Genomic DNA, 12,015 nt, shown 5'->3' with positions numbered 1-12,015 from the left:
GATAGTGGGACTATTTTGGAAAGTAGCCAATTTTACAATGTGCATTACTGGAGTATCTTTTTAACCCTCGTGCACTGTTCAAATGTACACTTTTGTTATGTTCAAGATGAAAACATCCACTAAATGTACCTGCTGTAAAAATACATCAGATTGCATAAATCTGTTAATCAACCTCAGTCCTCATTTAAACTACTAAATGCTTTTAAAAATTAGAGGATTTTAACTTTTTAATAGCCAAATTCATAAATGATGTCACTGATTTGGTGAAAAACACACAAAATTGTGTATTTTCAATAAAAGAGTCACTGTAGACTGCATTTTTAAAAATCTTTTATCACAGTCTTGGATGTGTGAACAAGTAAAAACATTGGCTTTGATGCATTGGTAGATTAAATTTGTTTCTCTCTAATTTACTGTTGGTGGCTGTTATTGCCCCATTGACTTCCATTATAACCACTTTTTTATTACAAAACCATGACAGCATCTAATGTGCATTTTGGATTGGAGTTGGTTTTCCCTGTTGGGACGAGGTCAAATTTTCACTATTGATTATCACTTGGGACCATTAACCCTTTAAATAGGCCTGTGCAAAAAAAAAAAAAAAAAAAAGCTTAGTCACCTGATTTTATATGGAGTAAGAATGGTAAGAATTACAGGGGATCTGACCCCCCTGATTAACACTCGATTCCTCCCCTTGAAGGACATTAAACCAAGATGTATGGGGAGATGCCTTCAATAGTTAAGAAATAGTTTGCTCAGATCTGTATTTTAAGTAATATTAATAATTAATATGAACTTAAATGATATCTTCAATATATATTTGACCACCCCTATAATGGTTCATACCATTGTGAATGCAGGTTTGTGCCAAAAATATACATTTGTTGGTTTAAAACCAGTAAATGGCAACAGACAGTGTGTGTTCATAAAACAGGTTTCTTTAAAAAGGACATTTGTAGGTGTCTGTAAAACTAGATGCATAGTTTGTATTTTATTATACACTTGCTCACACATGGAAGTTTAACAGTAAAATAGAAAATGTGTCTTGTCTTTTGTGGTCATCCATTAATAGGTGCAGGAAAGCAAACCTGTCACTTATTTAATATGACAAATGTCATTGTGAACCACTCGAAAATCCCTCAAAACACTGAAAACAACGAGTCTGATGATTAAATTAGATGTAATTGATTTAAATTTATTGGTTCATTGATGAAAACTTGACTTCCCCCTACACCACCTCATTCGCCAATGTATAAGTCGCACCCTGGAGTTATATGGAGGATAAAATGTAATGTTCTAAACAATTTAGTAGACTGAGCTTGATTAACAGATTAATACAAAAAGTAAGAAAAAAATCTGATGCATTTTTACAGCAGCTTAGTTTAGTGGATGTTTTCATCTCCAACATAACAAAAAGGTAAAGATAGTAAATAAAAATTCAATTAAATTCACAGAATTTTCCCAAAATATTGTGTCAAAATAAGATTTGTCATCAAAAATCATTCTGCTAGCTGAAACAGAAAAAAAGGTATGGCCAAATGAAGACTCAAAATCTCCCCAGAGTGGATGAAAATATCCCCAACAGAGCATAAGAGTTAAAAGTGAATATAAAAAGTGTTTGCTCCAGTTTGTCTTATTTTGATGGGTTTAGCTCAGCTATAGGATCATTAAAACAAACATTTTACAATATGCCACCGGACGCTGTGTGCTAGAAAAACTTCACCGTCTCTATTTTGCGCGCTAATCGTAGTAAGTGCCTTGCGTACTGTTGACATCATTAAAGAGCGTACGGCTACATTTAGGCGAGGGCGCTGCTGTATCGCACACTATTCGACAACAATTACTCTCTTCACTCAGTGATGTAGAGTTTAGTGATTGCAGTCATTTGTATCACTTACAGCGATCTATTTTTATCGTATAGTGTTGAGTCTTCCAATCGCTTTCTCTGTATATCATCGCCTCATGCGTTCTCCCAGATAGCAGGCAGTAATCGGCCCGAGCTCGGCTGCCCTCCGGCGCCTCCGGCTCCGACTCGGCATCGGCGAGTGTTATCCGGGCCGAGTGCGGCCCGCAGCTCGCTCGCGCACATGCGGTTGTGATACGGCTGTAAAGCACTGGCCCGATTCCGGTCAACCATATGGCAACCGATTAAGGCTGATGGCAACCGATTAAGTCCTTTATTTATCTAGTAATCTGTTAGCTCCACGTTTAATGATAATTTGAGAAAATATTCATGGTACGATAGCAAAAAAAAAAAAAAAATATTTAGTGTGGATGTTCGCAATGTTTAGACGCAAACAATATTATTTATAAATAGATTATACATGTCATCTAGAGAAAAACTATGTAAAATTCGCTTATTTTTGAGATAGCACGCTCCTGTGCTGACTGTTTTTGTTTTAAAGCAGAAGTTGGTTTCATAATAAACACATGCGTGACTAAACTCATGATCCACACTCCAATCCAGACGGTGGCGGTAATGCTCCAAAAAGCTGGTTGTCAACCACCATGGCACGAAGATCACAAGAAGAAAAAGTTTTTTTTTTTTAAAGACTTCACGTGAATTCCGGTCAGAAAGGTAAGCTTTTTACTGCTTGTGTTCTGTATAATTAGCGAATTTAGAGCTTAAAACATTTCCACGGTGTTTGGTTGTAACAGCGTTTAGTAATTTAAAACAGTTTGATACGAAATGAAACTTGCTTTAAGAAACACGACTGGAGCTAATGTATGCTAACGCTAACAGTTACAAACACGCCTGAAAGTTCCTGTCCCTAACACAATGTTAGATTGTGATGTGTGTAGTAACTGAAAACTATTTTAATTATTTTAAAGAAACATGAAACGAATTTGTGTGTATGCTAACTTTGCGTTAAAGAAAGTTTCTGTAGACGAATCCATTAACTAACATGGCAACGTGTTTTTTTCCTGATTTAACCTTATAAAGTACCGTGGATGTTGAAAAAATCATTGTACAGGCGTATACTTATCCAACAGTATTAATTCTGTGATTGTATAAATAAAAACTAATCGTTTTGGATTAATAAAATATTATTGTTTATCTTGTTTATGCAGTTAGTCACGAAAAGTGATCGAAACTCGACTGTTTACTATTCTCTTTAAATTATCCAAGAGAAATATATTACTATGCACTTTAATTCATATGTGTTAGCCTATGTGAATCAATTATATCTTTTGTTCAAGCTGTAATGGTCAGTTAATGTAAAACTGAACGTCTTAAAGCAGATTTTGATGTTTTTTGTTTGTTTTTTATGTTATTGACGGTGATAAATTCTGATTTAAATGAATGGGTAACAATATTTGTTGGTTAAGTCTCATTGTTCTTGTTTAACAAAGGTTAGTGAGATCATTTTGCAGTACATCACGACCAAAGAAGTCAATGGCACACTCTTTTGAACGTGAATAGGCATGTTATAGTTGTGTGCTAAAAGTCCATTATAAGCTGTAAACTGCTGATACATTTTCAACATAAATTGAGCTTTTCAGACATTACATTACTAATTGCTTCACAAACAGCTGAAACGGTTTATTGTTATTGGCTATCATCATCAAACATTTTTCACAATGGTAGGTTAATCTTCATGGGTACAGAATAATGCATGTGCTTGACCATCTTACAAATCTATGTCTCAGATTCATAAGGCTGTCACTCTGCTTGAATCTCCGAATAAATCTTGTGCAACCTTCTGTGTACTGATTATTTACACTATAGGTATTATATGCATTAATTAACTTTGATAGTATTTCAGGATTTGAACTTTTCTTTACGGGAGGTTAACAACAATGTGATGTTTTATTATAGATGCATATGAGGAAGCTCGACTAAAACATCCACATGCAACTGTGATTTCTGACTGGTAGACAGATGAGGACGATGATTGCCTGTCATACATCTCAAGACAGAACAGGTTTGTTTGCAATTATTTTAAACACATACTGTCAACATTGTCATTGATCTATTACAACCTGTGAGTTTTGCCCTGGCACTATACTAAAGTGATGTTTTGTTTTGTAAATGTATCTGATCAAGGGACAGTATAGACACATCTATACCATGATGAAGAAAAATTACTTTGAACAAAGAGGCTGGATAAAAGGCAGGTATGAAGATTTCAGAAATCAATGCAGCACCACAAGTACCATCACCATCAATGACTATGGCAGAAATCTTAAGACCACCATCAAGATGCACAGATACTGTACATTCCAGTACACCAGGCGTGTCCAAACTACGGCCCGCGGGCCATCTGCAGCTCAAAAAACATCTCTCGGCCCAAAAAGTTTGGACACTCCTGCAGTACACCTATGAACATTTACAGTCTTTGTTCTAGTGCAGTTTGAGATCAAGACATAACTTATTGCATCTCGTGATGTCTTTGTAAGAATTGAAGACATCACTAAATTTGTTAAGGTTTAATGCAGCTAGAAAGTAAAGATCAACTAGAGAATATCAGCAGTGTCTAACCCACTGTTGTATTTACAGAAGTTGTATGAGAATAAGCTACAGGTTGATTTATACTAATCTGTTTTTCTTTTTTAGCACGACTGACTGAAGTTTTAAAATCATGCAACATCATAAAGCAGCAGCTGGGCCTGATTTTCACAAAACCAAAACAGACGTGATGAAATTCCAGATGTAAACACATTTGACCTTCCTTTGGCCAATTGGATTTGGAAAAGCTTGAAAATCAACTAAAGGAGCAGCCTGAAGAAATGAAGAAACTGGTAAGTTCAAGCTCTTGCTAATTTCAAAGTGTTTTAAGTTTATTTGTTTTTTTTATTGTTTTTTTTTGCTTCGTAGGTAGCCTACTTTTTTCCTAATTTTTTCTTTTTTTTATATTAGTACTTGTTCACTACTAATTATCTGTTTATCTTTTAATCACAGATGGAGTGAGGACAAATGTCCATACCACGCCACTGATAAAGAAGTGGAAAAATGCATTACAAGGTAGCTACAACTTGCCCCTGACAGGGATGGAGGAAGAAAGAAGAGAAAGCTAATGTGTCAAATGTCTACATCACTATTTTGTTTTATTTTTTAAACAACATTTTAAGTGTATTAGGATGTTCCCTGATACTTGAACAATTTGTTTCTTTCATTTGCATTTATATGTATACATATGTATATGTATATATATATGTGTGTATGTGTGTGTGTATATATGTATGGTATGTAGGTATGTATGTATGTGTGTGCGCCAAATTCTGAAGAAACATCTTGATACATTTTTAATAAACGTAATACAAATAAAATTATAAATATAAAATTGCACAAGACGTGTATATATATGAAATGTATAATCATCTCACTCATGTCTTGCTGTTTGTGCAATTGATTTTGTTCAAGTTTATTTAAAAATAAGTTTGACTTTATACTTCTGCAATTATATATATATATATATATATATATATATATATATATATATATATATTTGTTTGTTTGTTTGTTTGTTTATTATTATTTTAATGTTTTATTAAAAAATGTTTCAAGATGTTTCTTCAGAATTCTGCAGTACTTTTTACAAGTTTGACTTGGATATTTTACGGATTGTCATTGGTATTTTTAAGATGTTTCTTGCTATATCTTAAATTGGTTTCTATATTTAGGTTTATATAAAATTTAGCTGTTTGTACAAATTTTTAATTTAAGTCTATTGGGAAAACAGGGTTGTTTTAAAAACATCTGTGTGTGTGTGTTATTTTTAGACTTTTTGTTTAAATCTTTCTGCGTGTCTTTAATGTGTTGTTTTATTGTTGTTTTTATATTGATATTCTTGTGCACTACAAAATTATTTATAAAATTTTAGTACTATTTTTTTCTTGCAATTAATAAACGTTTAACATTTATTTATTTTGTCATTTGTCTGATTATTTTCGTTACAGAATGTGTATGCAGTTTGCACTTTATTCAAAGGTTAAACACAGTGCTTACACTTTGTGTTTACATTATAGCCTGTGTTTGCTGTTATATAAATTCAAATGGTTGTAATACCATATATTAAGTACCAATGTAATACCAAAAGATTTTATAAGGTGTATAAATACGGAGTCGCGCCAGCTCCGGGCCGCAGCGCACATTACCCTCGCGCCGATTCCGGCGCGGATGCGCAGCGTCGGCTCGCTTACGGCCGCCGCATCTGGCCCGCTTGATTCGGGCCGGAATCGGGCAGTGAGTCCACAGGCATCCGGCCCGAGTCCGGCAGCCGGAGTTGGGCCGAGGGGTAAGTCTTCGGCAGGCGACAATCTAGCCGGAACTGGCCCGAGTGTATTTTGCTATCTGGGCTGTGTTTGGAAATCGGCGCGCGTCACTGGAGCAGGAGCTCATGTCATCTTCTCAGCTCCTGCTTCTGCTGCTGTTGTCTCACTCTCATGGACCATCACATCCAGACAGCTGCTGGACCCTCTGTAGCCCTGTCAACGTCGCGTCTGTGTGTCGGTGAGTGTGTAAAGTGCTTATTTCCACCATAATGGACGGAGTTTTAATGTGAACTGAAGGAAGGGGAATGCTTTGACCAGCTTTTCGGGGTAATGTATTTGCGCATTATTTGTCTTGCATTATAATATCGTTTTAAAAGGTTCGCTATAAAGGTCATTTCATTCCCAACACAAATAAAAAGTGTAAACCGACATGCGTTTTGAATACGCATATTCGTTTTCGCATTTGTGGAAATAAATCAATCATTGGGGGTATTAAAAATCTAGTTAGCTGTCTACTTGGGGTACATTCAGAGGGCTCGTTCTGTTTTCGTTTTTGTCTGTAATCTTCGCGTCGCCTCTCGCGCGCCATAAGCATGGCATTTTAAAGTACTTAAACTTGGGTCTTGAGACACAAGCGTTCAGTTCCGACACTGTATGCGGGTCTAGCTGATTTTAAACGCAAGAACTCATCCAATATAAAGGTTTGCCAGATGGCATTTTTGGGGTCCACGGGCACGCCTCAAAATATGCTTCGGTTTTTACTTGTCCTCGTCCCACTTACAGTATGTGTGTATTTGATCTAACTTTTTGAGCAACACATAATTGAAATTATTATATTGTTCATTCAATGAAAGTCCACTTGATCCATTTTTATATTAGGGTTGGGCAAAAATACATTGAAATGTATTTTGAAATAAAATACCAAATACTTTAGGTTTAATTGTATCAAAACAAACTACAAAATACAGTAGCAGTCGCAAAATGTATTAAATAAAATACTGTATTTTTGAATTAAAAAAAACCCTACAAAATAATTTTATAAAGGAGCACAACATCAGTCCCTTTACCATTTAACTGCCTCTTCAACACTGATGATTTCTGAAAACTTCAAAGAACTGATCTATTTTTTGCAATATATCCTGCTATAACATGTCAGGTTTTAAGAGATTATGAAATGTGTTTTATATGCTGTGCCACTTTGACATCTTTAGGCATACATCTTCATTTAATTTATATCAATCACTGGCATTTAAAACAGTCAATGAAGTAGTGTAGGATTTGTTTTATGGACTTAGTTTGTTTTAAAGACAAACATTTGGCATTAGTAATTCATCTTACACTACTATTATTATACAGTATACTCTTTCTACACATATTTTATTTATTTATTTATTTTTTGGTTATTCTTTAAGTGAAGGGTTAATCATGTCCAAAGCACCAGTCAGAGGGTGCATTTAAATGATGCCATCATGTAGAGTTCTCACAAAGTATTTTAAAAATACAACAATACAAGACACTAAAGTATTTTGATATCACATATGAAGCCATTTCCATCAACCGTATCAAATACAAATGACAAAATACTATTTTCTATTTAAAATTCATTCATTTTCTTTTCAGCTTAGTCCCTTTATTAATCTGGGGTCGCCACAGCGGAATGAAACCCAAACACTGGGGAACATCCATACACACTCATTCACACACATATACTACGGACAATTTAGTCTACCCAATGCACCTATACCACATGTCTGGACTGTGGGGGAAACTGGAGCACCCGGAGGAAATCCATGCAAACATACAGTAGGGAGAACATGTAAACTCCACACAAAAATGCCAACTGATCCAGCCGAGGCTTGAAACAGCAACCTTCTTGCTGTGCGATCCTGCTACCCATTGCCCCACCATGCAGCCCCTTGTGTTTAAAATGTATATTTGAAAAACATATCATAAATACTGCATATAAAATGCATATTTGAAAAAGATGCATCATAAATGCTGCACATCCCTTCTTATTATAAATCTGACGGTTTGCCAGAAATGAAAATTTGCTGTTAAAGGGACAGTTTGACCAAAAAAAAATCTCAATATTCTCAGTTTACTTACATTCAAGTGGTTCCAAAAATGTATAGGTTTCTTTGTTCTGGTGAACACAATATTCTGAACAAAGCTGAAACCTGGTAACTGTTGACAAAAAGTAAGGAAAACAAATACCATATCAGTCAATGATTTCAGGTTTCCAGCTTTATTTAGACTACCTTCTTTTGTGTTCAACAGAACAGAAGATAGAAATTCAAACTGGTTTGTGAGGAGTGAAGGGTGAGTAAATGATGACAGGACTTTCAGTTGTCGATGAACTATCCCTTTAATTGTTATATGGTGCCTCAGGCCATCAAATATAAAGATGAGGGGTGATCAACCGTGTTCCTGGAGATCTCCCTTCCTACAGAGTTTAGCTCCAACCCTGATCAAACACACCTGAACCAGTTAATTAAGACCTCAACAGCACTTGTTAATTACTGACAGACAGGTGTGTTTGATATGGGTTGGAACTGAAATCTACCGGAGGGAAGATGTAGATGATGGCTGTTTCTCAATTTGAAGAACGCAGTGAACGGACTTGCGTTCTTTAGAAGACTGGTCTTGCCAAATTACCTCGGAAGAATAAACTAAGGAGACCGCAAGAACACAGAATGTGTCCTTTGAAAAATGGGATGCTGCATTTTTCCTGATGGTCACATGACCTTCATGCATTTTTAACTGAAAATGATTTAAACAGGATTCATACAAAATTTATTGTTTTTTTCTCTTTCCAGTATATATAAGATGCACAAAAGCCCTACTTTATACAAAAAAATCAGATTTCAATATAAACTTCTGCAAATAAACACCCTTATTGTGTTTATATCTTTATTAAGATTTTCAAGGCGATGTTTACTTTCACTGTCTCATTTAGGAAAACTCCTGATGTGAATAAGTTGTATTTCTGAACTTTAATAATAAATCTATATTAAATGCTGCGCTTCCCACCTCCTTTATTCTGCCGCAATGACTTCTAGAGCGAGTTTAGTGCTAAAGTCTGCATCGGTGCATCCTCAATACCAAGAACACATCTGGGAACTGTCACGCGTCCTCTGCTCTTGCGGTCTTGAGTTTCGGATCTGAACTTTGGCAGTTGATGATATACGAGATATACGAGAACACGAGGACGCAAGAACACTGAAGAATGCATATTAAGAAACAGCCCATGACTTTCAGATTTACTTCAGTAGAACATATGCACAAACACACAAATACATACATACACAGGCACAGCTAAATTAATTGGCTTCTGGCATTTCATGAAGTGAAACAATCTGTCTAGATGCCACAATCTACAGTATTTAAGAAGTGATTATTTCCACATAGCGTATCAGAATATTTGGAGATGCTATTTGAAAAGCCCTGCTCTGATTCACAATCCCTCGATTGAGCCTCTGAGACCGCTGTCTGTATTCAGCGCACAGTTAATAAACCCAGCTCCTCTAAAGCGGCTCTCAGAAAGCTGCTAGGGGACCTGACTTTTACCGCCGCCACCCATGAGGCTCTGCCACCAAAACAGAACGTGTCGGTTACCAGGAAACAATAGTGATCTGATGTGGCATTTTGATGCAGTTCATAACTCTACGTTTAATGCCACATTTTGGCCTTTCCTCACTTTGGTTCCCATTTGCTTGATTTTCATGTCAGTTCCTCTTTCTAAATGTCGGGACTCGATTACTAATCGCAATAGTCTTGTTGATGACTGTGACAGTAGGGATGTTTTTGCATCTACAGAAATAGTTTTTTTGAATCTCAGGCCATACTTGAATAAATCATCTGTTACCATTTGATAAGAAAACATTCATTAGTAATGCAATTCATCACTTCAGCAGGAATGTGACGTTTGTGTTGAAAACAAAACAACATTTCACACACAATTTAGGGCAGGAGCATTATAATGTATGCTGGTTATGTTATCAATCACATGAATGTAATGTAATCTGTTGAGATAACTTCAAACAGAACTAATGAGTGACCTTGACATTTAGGAAAGGGTAGTTCTTTTATTATGATCTCCACTATATATGAAGTAAAGCATCATCTACATCTAGGTGGTTGTTCTTGGATAATAAAGCCCTGCATGCTGATCAGACTAAAGGCAATCATTCTGCTAAAAAAAAACCTAGATGTACATTATCACAGTTATTACTTGGCTGCTTGCCACAAAGCTAAACACTTAGACGAAAAAAAAATCTGAGTTGTAATAATTTATAAACCTTTTAATTAAACAAAGCTGACAGAAGCAAAAAATGTCCAAATGCAGCCTGCACTGATCTAAAGTGCTTAATATTCAGTTGCAAGATGATGCCAACAGTCAAGAACAGTGGTGTGAGATACAATAAGCTAAATATATATAATATGAGCTAAAGTACTCGAAGGAGGCTGTCTTATTAGTTTCAGCAGTTGTTATCTGGGATTAAAATCCCTTGGAATGTCCTGATTGACCAATCAGCATTAAGTATTCCAGAGAGCCATGTAATAAGACTTAATGACCTGTTAATATTGTCTAGCTCTGCATGACAGTCTCTAAACTGTCATCATCCTGGTTAATCACTCCTAAAGCTGTGGTCACACTAGAGTTTGAGTATTTGAAATTCTGTTACACCAGTGTTTCTCAACCACATCCCCGGAGGACCACCAACACTGCATGTTTTGGATGTCTCCTTTGTCTTTTACACCCTGTACAGGTCTTTCAGTCTCTGCTCATGAGCTGATGATCTGTATCAGCTGTGTTTGTTTAAGGAGACATGGAAAATGTGCAGAGCTGGTGGTCCTCCAGTAACATGGTTGAGAAACATTGTGTTATACGGTGCTGTGAAAAGGAGTAGAAAACAAGATGACTCGACATCATTTAACCAAGTGATTGCTTCATATTTAAAAATTCTGTACATATTTTAATCTTTATATTGACCTCACACAATCACGTGAAGGGATATTGCAGGTCCGACTTTCCCAAGCTTGAACTTTGGAAAACATGCAAAACTTGTCATACGAGCTGGCGTATCCATTTGCATGCTTATGATTGGAAGTCTGTGGGGCAAAAAGTGCAGTGTGACTGTGTCTTTATATATGCAAATTGCTTAAATCAGCAGCTACTGCAGTGCACATACTTACCGGCCACTTTATTAGGTACACCTTACTAGTACCGGCTTGGACCACCTTTTGCCTTCAGAACTGCCTTAATCCTTCATGGCATAGATTCAACATGGTACTGGAAATATTTCTCAGAGATTCAGGTCCATATTGACATCATAGCATCACACAGTTGCTGCAGATTTGTTGGATACACATCCATGATGCAAATGTCCCATTCTATCACATGCCAAAGTGCTCTATTGGATTGAGATCTGGTGACTGTGAAGGCCTCTGTTGTAATGAATGTTTATTTGAGTTACTGTTGTTTTTTTATCAGCTCGAACCTGCCTGGCCATTCTCCTCTGACCTCTGGCGTCAACAAGGCATTTGTGCCCACAGAACTGCCGCTCACTGGATGTTTTCTCTTTTTCAGACCATTCTCTGTAAACCCTAGAGATGGTAAAAATCTCAGTAGATCAGCAGTTTCTGAAATACTCAGATCAGCCCGCCTGGCTTCAACAACCATGCCACACTCAGTCACTTAAGTCACCTTTCTTCCCCATTCTGTTGCTCTGTTTGAACTGCAGCAGATCACCTTGACCATGTCTACATGCCTAAATGCATTGAGTTGCTGCTCTGTAA

The 12,015-nt window shown here is 36.4% G+C and overlaps 1 protein-coding gene and 2 long non-coding RNA genes across 8 annotated transcripts in view; 2 read left to right on the top strand and 1 right to left on the bottom strand.

Annotated features, from left to right (window-relative positions):
• dnai1.2 (dynein, axonemal, intermediate chain 1, paralog 2) overlaps positions 1-12,015 on the bottom strand; it is a 68,806-nt gene that overhangs the window by 8,254 nt on the left and 48,537 nt on the right. The window contains exons 19-20 of one of the 5 annotated variants that reach the window (XR_015519612.1): positions 8,323-8,400; positions 7,813-8,131 (exon numbers count right to left, since the gene is read on the bottom strand). The exons of the other annotated variants lie outside the window; for them this stretch is intronic. The gene's annotated coding sequence lies outside the window, so the exon portion shown is untranslated. Of the gene's footprint in view, positions 1-7,812; positions 8,132-8,322; positions 8,401-12,015 lie in introns of those variants that run through there. 5 annotated transcript variants of the gene reach the window in all.
• On the top strand, positions 2,523-5,865 carry LOC141379845 (uncharacterized). Of its 2 annotated transcripts, XR_015520246.1 has the most exons (6): positions 2,523-2,578; positions 3,821-3,926; positions 4,049-4,119; positions 4,559-4,743; positions 4,904-5,107; positions 5,510-5,865. It is a non-coding gene; the product is annotated as an uncharacterized LOC141379845 (long non-coding RNA). The 2 variants fall into 2 exon arrangements; XR_015520245.1 differs by lacking the exon at positions 5,510-5,865 and having other exon boundaries at positions 4,904-5,207.
• The window catches only part of LOC110438227 (uncharacterized), a 26,797-nt gene continuing 21,083 nt past the window's right edge, over positions 6,302-12,015 (top strand). Inside the window, exon 1 of the long non-coding RNA XR_015520252.1 lies at positions 6,302-6,454. This is a non-coding gene — a long non-coding RNA (uncharacterized LOC110438227). The remainder of the gene's footprint in view (positions 6,455-12,015) is intronic.

Source organism: Danio rerio, chromosome 21 (assembly GCF_052040795.2).
Source record: "Danio rerio strain M-AB ecotype USA chromosome 21, GRCz13ab, whole genome shotgun sequence".
NCBI classification, from domain to species: Eukaryota; Metazoa; Chordata; class Actinopteri; order Cypriniformes; family Danionidae; genus Danio; species Danio rerio.
This window is presented reverse-complemented; position numbering and strand designations above follow the sequence as displayed.